Source organism: Canis lupus, chromosome 2, assembly GCF_011100685.1.
Source record: "Canis lupus familiaris isolate Mischka breed German Shepherd chromosome 2, alternate assembly UU_Cfam_GSD_1.0, whole genome shotgun sequence".
NCBI classification, from domain to species: Eukaryota; Metazoa; Chordata; class Mammalia; order Carnivora; family Canidae; genus Canis; species Canis lupus.
The window spans coordinates 62,472,180-62,485,087 of record NC_049223.1 but is presented as its reverse complement, the minus strand read 5'-3'; the positions used below and the strand labels follow the sequence as shown (position 1 = coordinate 62,485,087).

Sequence of the window (12,908 nt, the reverse complement as noted above, 5' to 3'; positions counted from 1 at the left end):
AAAAATGGAACATAGAAAAAATAAAAATAGGTAAAAAGAGAACATAGACAATATATAATTTCATAAAGACATAAATAGGATCACATAGTTCATAATGATTTAAAATACCCTTTATGTACTATGGATCTTCCTGTGTCAGTAGGTTTACATATGTATCTTTTTTTTTCCCCTGAAGATGCATTTTTATTTGATACAAAAAATAAACCCTTCAACCTGTAGAGTGTCACTTATTTTCATATTGCAGAGCAAGCTTACAGAATAGGAATCTATTACCAACTCCAAGGATATCACATATGCTTTAGAAAAAGTCATTGCTATTTGGATTCCAACAAAGATCAATGTGGAAGAAGTAACTAATTCTCCCTCCCTCTCCTGATTTGTCCATAATTTTACCAAAACATCACTAGGAAAGCTACTAGTTGGGATGTCACATAATTATGCCAGAATCTGGTAAGGGTAGTGCAACCGGCCATCTGAGTCCAGTTAAATTACAAAAACATGACCTTTTATTGTCCTTCTCTCCTGGTTCTGGAGTGGGAAGACTCTACTTTATAGCCCCATGGGCCAGCAATAGGCTTATGTTATAACGCGTAGGTTCCTTCTGGTTATACTTGCGAAGAAAGCCATTGAATTCTTGAGGGTCTGACCCTTAGAAAGGAGCAAGCTAGGAAGCAGACAGCTGATCTGGATTTACTTAGATGGAAAACATTTATGCAAGGAATCCAGTTGATAGGCTGTTAACATTGAAATAACCAAGCCTGTACAGGTTAACAAGTTGAGTCGGCTAATCAGGATATCATCCCTAGATCTATAAGTGACACATCTGCAGTTCTTGCTGTAAAGTTGCAGCTCCATCAGCTATGATTATCTTCTTTGATTTTAATGCCCATCAATCTTTACCAGCTGTAGCTGCCACTGCTTGATAAAACTTTGCCACGAAGTCTGCTTCCCTGACCTCTGACTGCCTGACAAATTCATCGTGCTGCTGCTCAGCCCAACCTCTAAAGCCTGATCCCAAGGACGTAGCTGGCACTCAACGATACAAGGTGGTCGATTTGCTCCAGACACACTAAGCTGCTCCAGACCTTCCAGCGGTGGCTGTAATTTTCCTGGCACTGACTTAGCTACCAGGTCCTCCTGTAAGAAACAGTCAATCTGGGGACCTGACCAACAGGTAAACCAGTGAAGAATGCACTTCGTCTCCTGGGAAGTGATGTAAGACGTTGGGAGAGGGGAAGAGTTGGTAATACTGTCTGGTACTGAGGGTAAGGGAGAAGAGAAGGAGAGTGGCTTTGAAGAGCAAGATGATTCCAGTGACATCCTTCCTTTCTTCTCACAGGGCACCTGGGGACTGTCACAAAAGTGTTAAACTCCAACTGTTGGCGCTGCTTCCATGTTTCCTGAAAACTCTCTCTATATGCATCATTTTAAATTAATATACTATTCTCATATATACTGCATATATTTTTTTATCAATCTCCTCTGACAGACATTTAGTTGTTTCTTGCTGTGGATTTGGTCTGTTTTTGCGATTTAAGCTTTTTTGATGATAAAAATCATCTTTATGAAACCACTTGGTGAAAGATGAGCACATTTTTTAAAGATTTTTTTATTTATTATTCACTAGAGACACACAGATAGAGAGAGGCAGAGACACAGGCAGAGGGAGAAGCAGGCTCCATGCAGGGAGCCTGATGTGGGACTCGATCTCAGGACTCCAGGATCATGCCCTGAACCAAAAGCAGACTCTCAACCACTGAGCCACCCAGGCATCCCAAGATGAGCACATTTTTAAGGCTCTTGATAGTTAACACCAGAATCCTTAGAAGTGCAGCAAGTTGCCCTTTCCTGCGAGGTCATGAGAGCCCCACTTCTCCATTCTCAAACCCACATTGGGTGTCTGTCATCAGTCATCTTACTTTGGCCAATCTGATGGGTGGAAAAAGAATATGTGCTGCTTCCCTCAATTTTGAGTCATTTCAATTTGATTATTTTCATTAGTGGGAGTGGATACCTTCTCACATGTATAGTGGTCATTTCTATTTCTTCTTTTTTTGTGAAGGACTTCAGCATTATTTTCCATCTTGGGGAGGTGGGACAAGAAATGCCCTGCACACCTCTACACTGACCTATTACACTACTGCCTGTTTCTTAAGGCTAGCCAAAGGGACTCCACAACCATGCAATCTTTTCTAGAACGTCTCTGCCACAAGTAACCTCAGCTAACTTCTCAGAGGCCCTTTTGTAAAACTATCCTTGTGGCTTTACCATTTTACCTTGTTCTATGGTTATATACATCACCATCCTTCCTCTTCTCACTTCCTTTTCCTATTCAGTCAAAATGCTAAAGAAGAGAACAGAGCAGTCAGAAGAGTGCATGCCATTTAAATACATATTTACTGTGTCTCTATTGGTAGCAAAGTAGATATAATTATAGACACTACCACTTATTGACTTATGTATTAGGCCCAGATCTGCCATGTGCAGTAACAAAATAACACTGAATGTCAGCAATTAAACCCAACCCAACATAGGACCAATGGCCTTTCTTCATCTTGTAACTCTGCTGTCTGAAACACATCAATTCCAAGGTTTTCTTGACAGGGAAGGAGAAAAATGAGGGAGACACACAGGCAGTTAAATATCTTGGCTTAGAAATGACATGCACGTCTTCTCTAACAGTCCATTGGCCAGAAACTAGTGATTTGGTCCCTATCCGATTGCAAAGACGACTGGGAAACCAAGGAGCACAGGGATACTTAGTGAGCATTACCTGTCTCTGCCGTAATAAGCTTCAATGTTTCAGGAATTTCATAAGCATAAACCCGCATGTACCTATAATCTAGGTAATTATAATTATCTCAGTCTTCCACCTGACAACAGGAAGTTCAGAGAGGTTAAGCAACTTGCCTAGGATCACTCTGCCAATAAGTGGTAGAGCTGGGATTTAAGCCCCATCAGTATGATTTTGAACTCCCTACTCTTAAGGAGTAGATTATGAAAATTTTATTTAGTAAGTTGCATGAAGAGAAGCTCCAAATAGAAAAAAAATGTGTGAGGTCTTAGGCCCTACATGGGTGAGTGATCTCTTCCCGACAGAAACGCAGCGCGTAGCTTCTCTGCACATAGTCTGTACCTACCCACAGACTGAGTGGTAAGGTCCAAACCAGACTGTGCATTGAAAAAAAATAATAAATCATGATTCTTATTCTATTAGGAAACTGTGTATTCATCTCCTGATAGCAACTAAAGTGAAAATGGCTGAGAGCAATAAAAATCCATTTTGCTATTTAGTACAGTTTGTCAGACTAGAGAAATGGGATTGAATTTCAAAGCCACAGGCAAGCTGGCTGCAATCTGTGGCTACACAGTTGATGGGTTTTTTTCTTCTTTATTTACAACTCTTTTGATAAGCCTTCAGCAAGTTACATAGGTTGTTCTAGTTGTATCTCGTTTGACTGGATTAGAATACTTGATGACAGTTTGGATAAGTTTGAGGCAGATGGTTCTTGACATTTTTCATGGCATCAGTTACAAACCATGCAAGAAACTCTTTCATCCTTTGTTTATCCTTCACTTAGAAGCCACTATAGTAGATCGTTAAACTTTCATTTTTCACAGTGCTGATTAAGGCATACTACAAGGCAGATGTTATTCCGTACCATTTTTAACAATTTACATTTAGCACCAAAGCTGGCTTTGTACTTGTTCCAGTGGATCAATTCACTTTTTTAAAACTTCAAGGTCAATCTCTGAAATACTGTGACTTCCTTAACAATCAAATGTTTCGTAAACTTCTCTTGGTTACAGAAGCCCTGCTACTATTCCATTTATGTGTATTTGCTAGTCAACACACACACGATGATTCAATAGTTCTCTTCCTCAACAGAGTAAGAGCATTATTCAAGAGGCAGTGCACAAAACAAAGGGTCTTTAAAAAAAAAGAATCAGTATATAACCTATCAGAATTTCTTAATTTTTCTAAAGCAGTTCTCGAATCAGAAAAGGTCAATAGTCCTGAAACACTAGAGTCATTGCACCTCACACCTGAGATGCAGAACAAAGAGTAAGAAGTATTTCTCTTTCCTTTCTCATGATTTAGTGATTTAGTAAATTAACACACTATTTAGTTCAACCTAAGAGAAATAAGAGGATACAAGCATCTTTAGATAATGACAAATAGGCTTATTTAACACAAATTGTAACAAAATTTGATTGTACCTTAGGAAGGCACAGCCTTTCACTTTTTCTTTCCTTCTAGAATAATTTCAAAGTAGATTCTGTTTATAAACAAAAGGTATCCTGCTGGGGGGGGGGGGGGGGGAACGTGTGTGGAAAATCCTGAAGACAGTCCACATAAAATATGCTGAAATGTATTCCTCACTTATTAGAGAAAACAAAAAAAACCAAAAAAACACCTGAGACAGGATGAAGAGTCATGCAAGGTGGAGTGCTATTTCTTCAAAAAGGAAACAGAACCACAACATAATGACAAATGAGTAAACAGTAGTATCCATGACCTTCATTCTACCGCTGGCAGAACCAATGCACAAACAAACAACTTTAAGGGCTAAATGGGACCTTGAAAGATCATCCAGTCTAGCCTTTGCACTAAAATAATAGGAAACCTAAACTCCTTCCCTCCTCTTACCTGCAAGGGCAAGAGGTGAGGATGTGCACTGCAAATAATGTGATTTGTAGAAATAGTATTTCCAGAGATTTAGATCAATGTCTGTGTAATGCAAAGTAACTATCATCCGAACAACCTGTTGGCTAATGAGCCTCATTTAATGCAGAATCTGGAAGCTGTAATAAACAAAGGAGGACTGATGAAGATTTGCATATGAGTAGGCAAGGGAATCTGCACAGATCAAGTGCACTTAGAAAAGTGTTTCTCTTCCTTTGTGTGTGTGGTGTGTGTGTGTGTGTGTGTGTGTTTTAGAGAGGAAGAGGGAGACAGAGGAGAGAGGAGAGAGGCAGAGGGTGAGAGAGAGAGAGAATCTCAAGCCGACTCCATGTCTAGTGCAGAGCCTGATCTCATAACCCTGGAATCATGACCTTAGCCAAAATCAGGAGTCAGGCACTTAACCAACTGAGTCACCCAGGCGCCCCTTTCTTATTGTGTTTTCTTGCAAAATAGTATTTACGTTTGCTGGTGTGTAGTTGTGAAAATCAGTAATGAAAAACCTCACTAAAAACTGACCTGGGGATCTCTGCAGGGAGCGCTCTCCTACCTTCCACCTACAGTCAATTGCAGACCCAATAGGAAGAGATGGACATGACCTTAAAGGGACTTGACCTTGCATGTGGATACTACTGTGCTATACTAGCGGGAGGAAGAGATGATTTCCACATCCTACCCTCACCACCCCCTCCCCCACCACAACAGCTCAACCAGTGAAAAGCCACTACTCTGAATTTTGAATTCCCAGTTTACTGCAATGGACTTGTAGTTCATAATATCCTTCCAAGCTTACCCCTTTTCTCTTGAAAAAAGAGTGCCTCTTCTTTGTTTCCTGGATTTGCCTGTGGTTTTGTCCTGGGTCGCAATTCTCTTTTATTGCTAAATAAACCCATCTTTTGATGGTAAATAACTGGCAGTGTCTATATTTAAGGTTAACAAGTTACAGTTTTGGGGATCCCTGGGTGGCTCAGTGGTTTGGTGCCTGCCTTTGGCCTGGAACACAATCCTGGAGTCCCGGGATCGAGTCCCATGTCGGGCTCCCAGGATGGAGCCTGCTTCTCCCTCTGCCTCTCTCTCTCTCTCTATGTCTATCATGAATAAAGTAAAATCTTTAAAAAAAAAAAAAAACAAGTACAGTTTTTCATTTACATTAACCTCCCAATAAACAATTGAAAGGAGGTTGTATAGAGAATAAGGGAAGCAGAAATAGGGGAGCTCTTTTAATATACATATTGTTATTATTCAGATATCACAAGGCCACAGATCAGAAGAAATTGCCATTTAAAAGATCATTTTGTGGGGCACCTGGGTGGCTCAGTTGGTTGAGTAGCTAACTCTTGATTTTGGCTCAGGTCATGATCTAAGGGTCCTGGGATTGAGCCTGCATGGGGCTCTGTGCTCAGCAGGGAGTCTACCTAAGATTCTCCAGCCCTCTTCCTCTGCCCCTTACCCCCACTGACTTGTGCATGCATGTGAACGCATCCTCTCTTTGTTTCTCTCTCTCTCTCTCTCTCTCTCTCTCAAATAAATAAAGAAAATCTTAAAAAAAAAAAAAAAGAAAGAAAGGATAATTTTGTTATACTAACAGGTTCTAAGAGGAGGGAGACCCAGTACTGGGAATAGTGAAGAGCAAGTAGGGAAGCACCAGGTTGGTCAGGAGGCAGGGGAAACTGTGCACAGGAGCCTTTATTGTGGTTTCTGAGGGAAGAAATAAGTGAGGCTGAGTAAGGCATCTTGGGATTGGTTAGTTTTCCTCATTTCTGGGGCATAGGGCTGCTAGTGGTTTGGTATCTGGCTCTGGGGTGATTACAGCAGACACATAGTGGCCTAAAGAATGAAAGCCTCATAAAGGAGATGTTTGGGGGTGGGGGTTCTAGATGGGTTGGTCTGTGTTGGCAAAATGCAGTCCCAGAAGAACTGATTATCATCTCTAGGAAGTTACTAACCACAAGTAGTTGGATGGGTGGTCCTTCCAGGGTCAGCAAGGCCCCAGATGTTAAAGCATCAGAATATACAAATACAAGAAGTGGTTAATATAGGAGTATGGATTTTCCTGACCCATTGGCTAAGCTAGGCCACTGACACTGAGACGGGGGCTTCTAAATTCCAAGTGGGGATTGGTGAGGATGGACGGGTGTTGTGGGCTGAGCCAGGAGCAGGAGGCAGAGCATACAACACCTGCTAGTAACTGCCAAGAGGATAACTCAGGAGTTTATTAGCCTATCTATTACTGTATACAAACTACTCCACGACTTAGTGGCTTAAAACAACAAATATTTACTCATGGCTTCTGAGGTTCATGAATCCAGGCACAACTTGGTTAGGTGTCTCTGACTCAGCGTCTCTCATGAGACTGCAATCAGGTGTTAGAGGCTGGTGTTGCTGTCATCTCTAGGCTGGACTGAGGCAGGGTCTGCTTCCAAGCTCACTCAGCGTCTATCGGCAGGCCCCAGGTGTTTGCTGGCTGTTGCTGGAGACATCAGTTTCTTGCTCCGTGGACCACTCCAGAGAGCTATTCACAACGTGGCAGGTTGTTTCTCCCAGAGCCAGGACTCCAAGCTAGTGCAATGGACAGTGAGAGTGTGTAAAGAGGTCGAGCAAGATGGAAGCCAGAGCCTTTTGTAATCTAATCTTGCAAGTGACATCCAGTCACTTCTGCTGTGTTCTAGTAGTTGGAAGTGAGTCACTAGATCCACTTCACATTCAAGGGCAGATTACACACAAGATGTGAATACCAGGAAGCAGGGACCACGCGGGGTGGGGGAGGGCTGGAGGGTCATTGCATAGGTTGCCTACCACAAGTGAACAGAAATCTGAAAAACAAAAACCCAAACCCCAAACAAACAAATACAAAATCTCCTCTTCCTGATTATGTGATGGAAGAAAGTAGTCATCATGCTCTACTTATAATTAATAATGGGATTATAATTGCTCCCATTTTACAGTTGCATCTGGGGAGAAGTAACAACTAATCCCTTTAGATGATGTTAGTAGGGCTAAATGCCAGCACCTAGGCTCTATCACATAATCGCTTTCAACACAATAAATGGAAGTTCATAGTCTGACAATTCATAATGCCCTGTGCAAAGGGCTAATTAACATCTAACGAGATGTGCAAACTCAGTAATAATCTTAAATACAAAAATAAGAACAAAGAGCATTGATGCTATGGTGTTTTAAACTTTCGGCTTGGCAAAGATGAATTGGATTGCTATCACCCAGTGTTTGGGAGCATATGGAGAAAAGACACTCTCATACCCTGGTGAAGGGAGTACAATGGCTATGAAATTTTGGCAGGCAATTTGGCAATACCCATCAAAAGTTAAACGTGTGCAGACCCGTTGATCCAGCAATTCAACTTCTGGAAATTCAACTCAAGGAAATAATCAGATAAGCACATGCAGGACTATATGAATAACCATTGCTACGCTATTGAAAATAGATAGATTGATAGATAAAAACAATCAGAGTGTCCACAAACGATGGATAGGTTGGATGAATTATAGATTAGACAAAATATAAGTATTCACTACAATTGGCAATTTACATCTCTATTATTGACAAGGAAAATATTAAAATATTGCTGGAAGAAACCAGCCGAAATATGAAAAAGGAGACAGTGATTCCACACATAATTGGAAAGTTTTATTCTAAAATGTTAATTTTGGGAAAAAAAAAAAACCTAAAATGTTAATTTTGTTTTCTGATAGGATCTGGTGATCAGAATTTTTTCCTATTTGTCTGTATATTCTTGCATTTTTTACAGTAAATATGCATATATTTTAAAACAGGAACTAAATAATAGAAGTCAATTATTTTCATGGCCCTAAACTGAGAATATCGTCCCTAAGCTGAGAAGAGCAACTGATTTTATTTATTGACTTTTAAAGGAAAGGTTAACCCAGTCAACATCCATTCTCAGTTCATTAAGCATCACGGAGACAACATTTGTAATGAACAAAGGCCTTGTAGTGTCAACATCGTGAGCTTTCTTTTGGCCAACCATAAGTAGAAGGTCTAAGGGACACTTTCTGGAGCTCAACAACCACTGAAAAGCTTTCCCCAACTCAAAACACGTTTGAATCAGTTGGAAGAGCACCTTTCCAAGCAATAAGCTGTTGCCTAAATATTGTAATAATTGTCTTGAAAAACAGTTCATTAAACCTTGTGCACTTGATTTTTCATCCCTCATGTATCTGGATCTTTCCTATCCCAGACTCAGCTACAAAATGGGCTTCTTCTTTCACTCTGAACCCAAGCCAAGAAGACATCTGTGCTCTCAGCCCTTCCAATATATTCCATCTGCTTATTTCCCCAAGTCCAGAGCAATATGGAATTTACTGTGCTGGCTTTTGTATATACCCTTAAGTCATGTTGCTTTTTTAAATATGACTTTTCTAGAATTACAATTTTTATAAGGAAATCCCAGCACTTGAATGTTCCCATTTGGACAATAATAATTGGAAATCAGGTTGGACTATTGCTTTAACTAGCACAGACATCAAAACTTACCTTCTCTACAAAGGTCTGTGAAATGAGCTTGCCATCAGAAGGTACTCCAGTCAACCAATTTCCTGCTGCTAAGTTAAGCCAGCAGCATCTTCTACCTAAATAGAACAGAATGGTGTCTTTGGAATGAAGGAGACATTTGTTTGACGTTCAGCTTGCCGTGCAGAGAAGACATAGGTCAGGCTGTCCTTTTGACAAATCAGCCCTAAGGAACAAATCTTAGAAACAATAAATATATCATATGTGTTCCATAATGGAATAGAAAAATAGCCCTACTCACTGATCTCCTGTCTGCTTTGTAAATAGGGGGGGGTACCCCTCTTATTTATAGGAAAGGAGGAATTTAACTTATTTTCACGATTAGATAACATTCTCTCATAATTTTTCAAGTTATCATGAGACAATTTGATGCGGATTAATGTACGTCTGGTTTTTATCACCTAGATGAAAAGCGTATCAGCACTAAGATGGGTATAGGAGACATCCCGTGATTTAATTATACTAAACAATCTTGTGCTTTAGTACACAAAAGATAACAGTTAACATACTGCTAAACATTCACTGATATACAAGTCATGACAAAGATAAAAGATTTCATTCCAAAGGAAAAATACACTTAAGGAGAAAAGGCTGTCAGGAGGTTTTGAAAGAGAAGTGAAACAAAAATTAATAGTGGAGATGTGGAGTGCTCATGTAGGGATGTGATTGGGGGCACGGTATCTGTTTCAATATTCCATTCTCTTCCTTCTTTCTACTCACACTCTTAAGTTCCTGCTTTTCCTTACCCTACAGGATTTGTATAAGGCCTATGTTCGTATCCCACATTAACCCTATTCTTTACCTTTGGAATAGGCCTTATCATTTGATACACCTTCAGAGAATTTTCCCTCCCTAAAAGTGCAAAGGAAACCTCACAATCGCCAATGCCCATTTGGGTGCATCGGCGCATTCTTTTTTTTTTTTTTTTTTTTTTTTTTATTCAGGAGAGACACAGAAAGATAGAGAGGCAGAGGGAGAAGCAGGCTCCATGCAGGAATCCTGATGCGGGACTCAATCCCAGGCCCTTGGGATCGCGCCCTGAGCCAAAGGCAGACGCTTTTACCACTGAGCCACTCAGGCGTCCCCGTTCTCTTTTCCCATACTTGGTACATCCTGGTTTGGACAAGCTAACATGGAACCCCTCTAACTCACTCTAAGATTCATTGAGGTTGAATGAAGTAAGAGACAGAAAAAGAGGTGCCAACAGCCTCTAGCCTGTCCTAGCTTCTCCCTGCATGCAACTCTTCTTCCTGACCACGGGTTTGACTCACGGTGACTCTGGTTCACCGTTAGACACAGAGACAGCAGTTGATGCTATAACAACCTTTTCTGGGCCTTACTTCTCCAGCTCATTCCATGTTTTGTAAGATCTAATCCCCCAGTACATTCTGTAGTCCATTGTACTCACAGTGATTCTGCTCCTTAGTTGAACCCCAACGGGGACAGCCATTACCTGGTTCTGACTGTGGTTAACCCCAAAAGAAGACCATCAGGTCATTCTTAGAGTGGCTGAGGCCACAGGAAGTGATAATCCTGGAGGAATAGTGATTCTGGGGAGCCATGAAAACTGCCACAGCAGCAGCTATGGTTAGGTGTCTAATGCATAGCCCCCAATCTCCTTCCCTTTTGCCTGTGTTGCCTTCCCAGCTCACCTAGCAATGATGGATGGCCATTTCACCCAGTCTGGCCAATGAAAGATAAGCAAAAGTTGGCAGGGGGACTTTAGGGAACATGACTTTGCTTCCTAAGAAAAGGAAGGGGAATGACTAGAGTTATAGATTCCAGTCTTTTCTCTTTCTTCCTGCTTTGAATTCATTCATGATGGCTGGGACTATAGCAGCCATCTTAGGGCTATCGTGCAGAAAGACTGAGGAAAAGTGCCAATAATGCAAAGAATAATAGAGTAGAGAGGTAGAGCCTGGGTCCTTCATGAGATCAGTGAGCTATCAGACCTAGCCTAATGCTGCATATCATTGAGCTTCCTATTAAATAAATAATGCACGTCTTTATGATAAAGCCAATATTATCTGAGTTTTCTGTCACATACTTGTTGCCAAGTGCATTTCTTATCTATACATGTGTCATCAGGCATATAATTAATGAGAAAAGAAAAACAGGACAAAAAAAGGAAATTTATTGAGTAGCAACTATGTGTTAGACATATGTTGGGCATTTTCACACACATTCTCCTATTTAATCCTCACGATTACTTGGGAGGGTAGATACTGTCTATATTTACTAGAGGAGGGAATTGAGATACAGAAATTAAAAACTTGCCCAAGATCAACTAATGTGTGGGGCCATAACTTGTATCTTCTGATTCAAAGAGCAATTTAGTCTTATGAGGCCATGAACAGGTGAGACATGTCCTTTACCCTTCAAGGAAGCACCTTTAGGATTACTGGAGAGATGTTAGAAATGTAGATTTTGTCTTCTTGGAGGTTATAGGATGAAATTGGTGTGAAGAAGTAAGGGCTAATAATCAGAGATAACTAAAAACTTGAACGGTCTTTCTTAGAAGGTACCAAGTTTCTTCATCAAGGGAAATATTCCCATTTAAGTAAGACAGATGATCATAAAGGGCCCCTGTAAACAAATTCCAGCATTGGGTAAGGGAGTGGTATCGATAGTTTCTGAGATCCAGTGACTTTTCAGAGATGTCAAGGTTTTTTCCAATTTATTCTGACTGCCATGTTTCTGAATTGGAGTTGTTCTTTCTAGTGCCTCATCATGAAGATGCTATCCTTGAGAGAATGGGAAAGCAAAACCCTTCTCTGGTTTCTTTGTTTCTTTTTTTTTTTCTTTTAAGATTTTATTTATTTATTCATGAGAGACAGAGAGAGAGAGAGGCAGAGACATAGGCAGAGGGAGAACAGGCTCCCTACAGGGAGCCCAATGTAGGACTCGATCCCAGGACCCCAGAGATCATGACCTGAGCCAAAGGCAGATGCTCAACCACTGAGTCACCCAGGTGCCACCCTTTTCTGGCTTCTGGCTTAGAAAATAGAACTTTTCAGGCAGCCCTGGTGGCTCAGTGGTTTAGCGCCGCATTCAGCCCAGGGCCTGATTCTGGAGACCCAGGATTGAGCCCCACATCAGGCTCCCTGCATGGAGCCTGCTTCTCCCTCTGCCTCTGTCTCTGCCTCTCTATCTCTGTGTCTCTGATGAATAAATCAATAAAATCTAAAAAACAAAAAACAAACTTTTCCATGCATCAAGGCCATTCCTTAGGGAAAAATCAAAATGACTGACAACTCATTAAGTTGGTAAAGTGGCACCAACTCAATTTAGAGACATGGAGAGGTCATAAGAGGCTGGATATATTTTATAGTTCATTACATCAAAGAAAATAATTTCTGGGGCCACTTGGGGGGCTCAGATGATTAAATGTCTGCTTTGGCTCAGGTCATGACCTCGGGGTCCTGGGATGGAGTCCATGTCAGGCTCTCTGCTCAGTGGGGAGTCTGCTTCTCTCTCTCCCTCTCCCTCTCCCCTGCTTGTGCTCTCTCTCTCTCTCTCTCAAATGAATTTTTAAAAATCTTAAAAAAAAAAGAAAATAATTTCTGGTCAACCACAAGTGTATTTTCCCTTTTCTCAAAACAAACATATACAAAACAAATCATAGACCCAAGGAATGACAAAGGGAAAAAGTATTTCCTATTAACAGGACTTTAAA

General features: G+C 40.9%; 1 pseudogene; it reads right to left on the bottom strand.

The window, feature by feature from the left end:
* Nucleotides 1–889: 889 nt before the first annotated feature.
* Nucleotides 890–1,320, bottom strand: LOC100687819 (annotated as a pseudogene).
* Between the last annotated feature and the right edge of the window lie 11,588 nt (nt 1,321–12,908).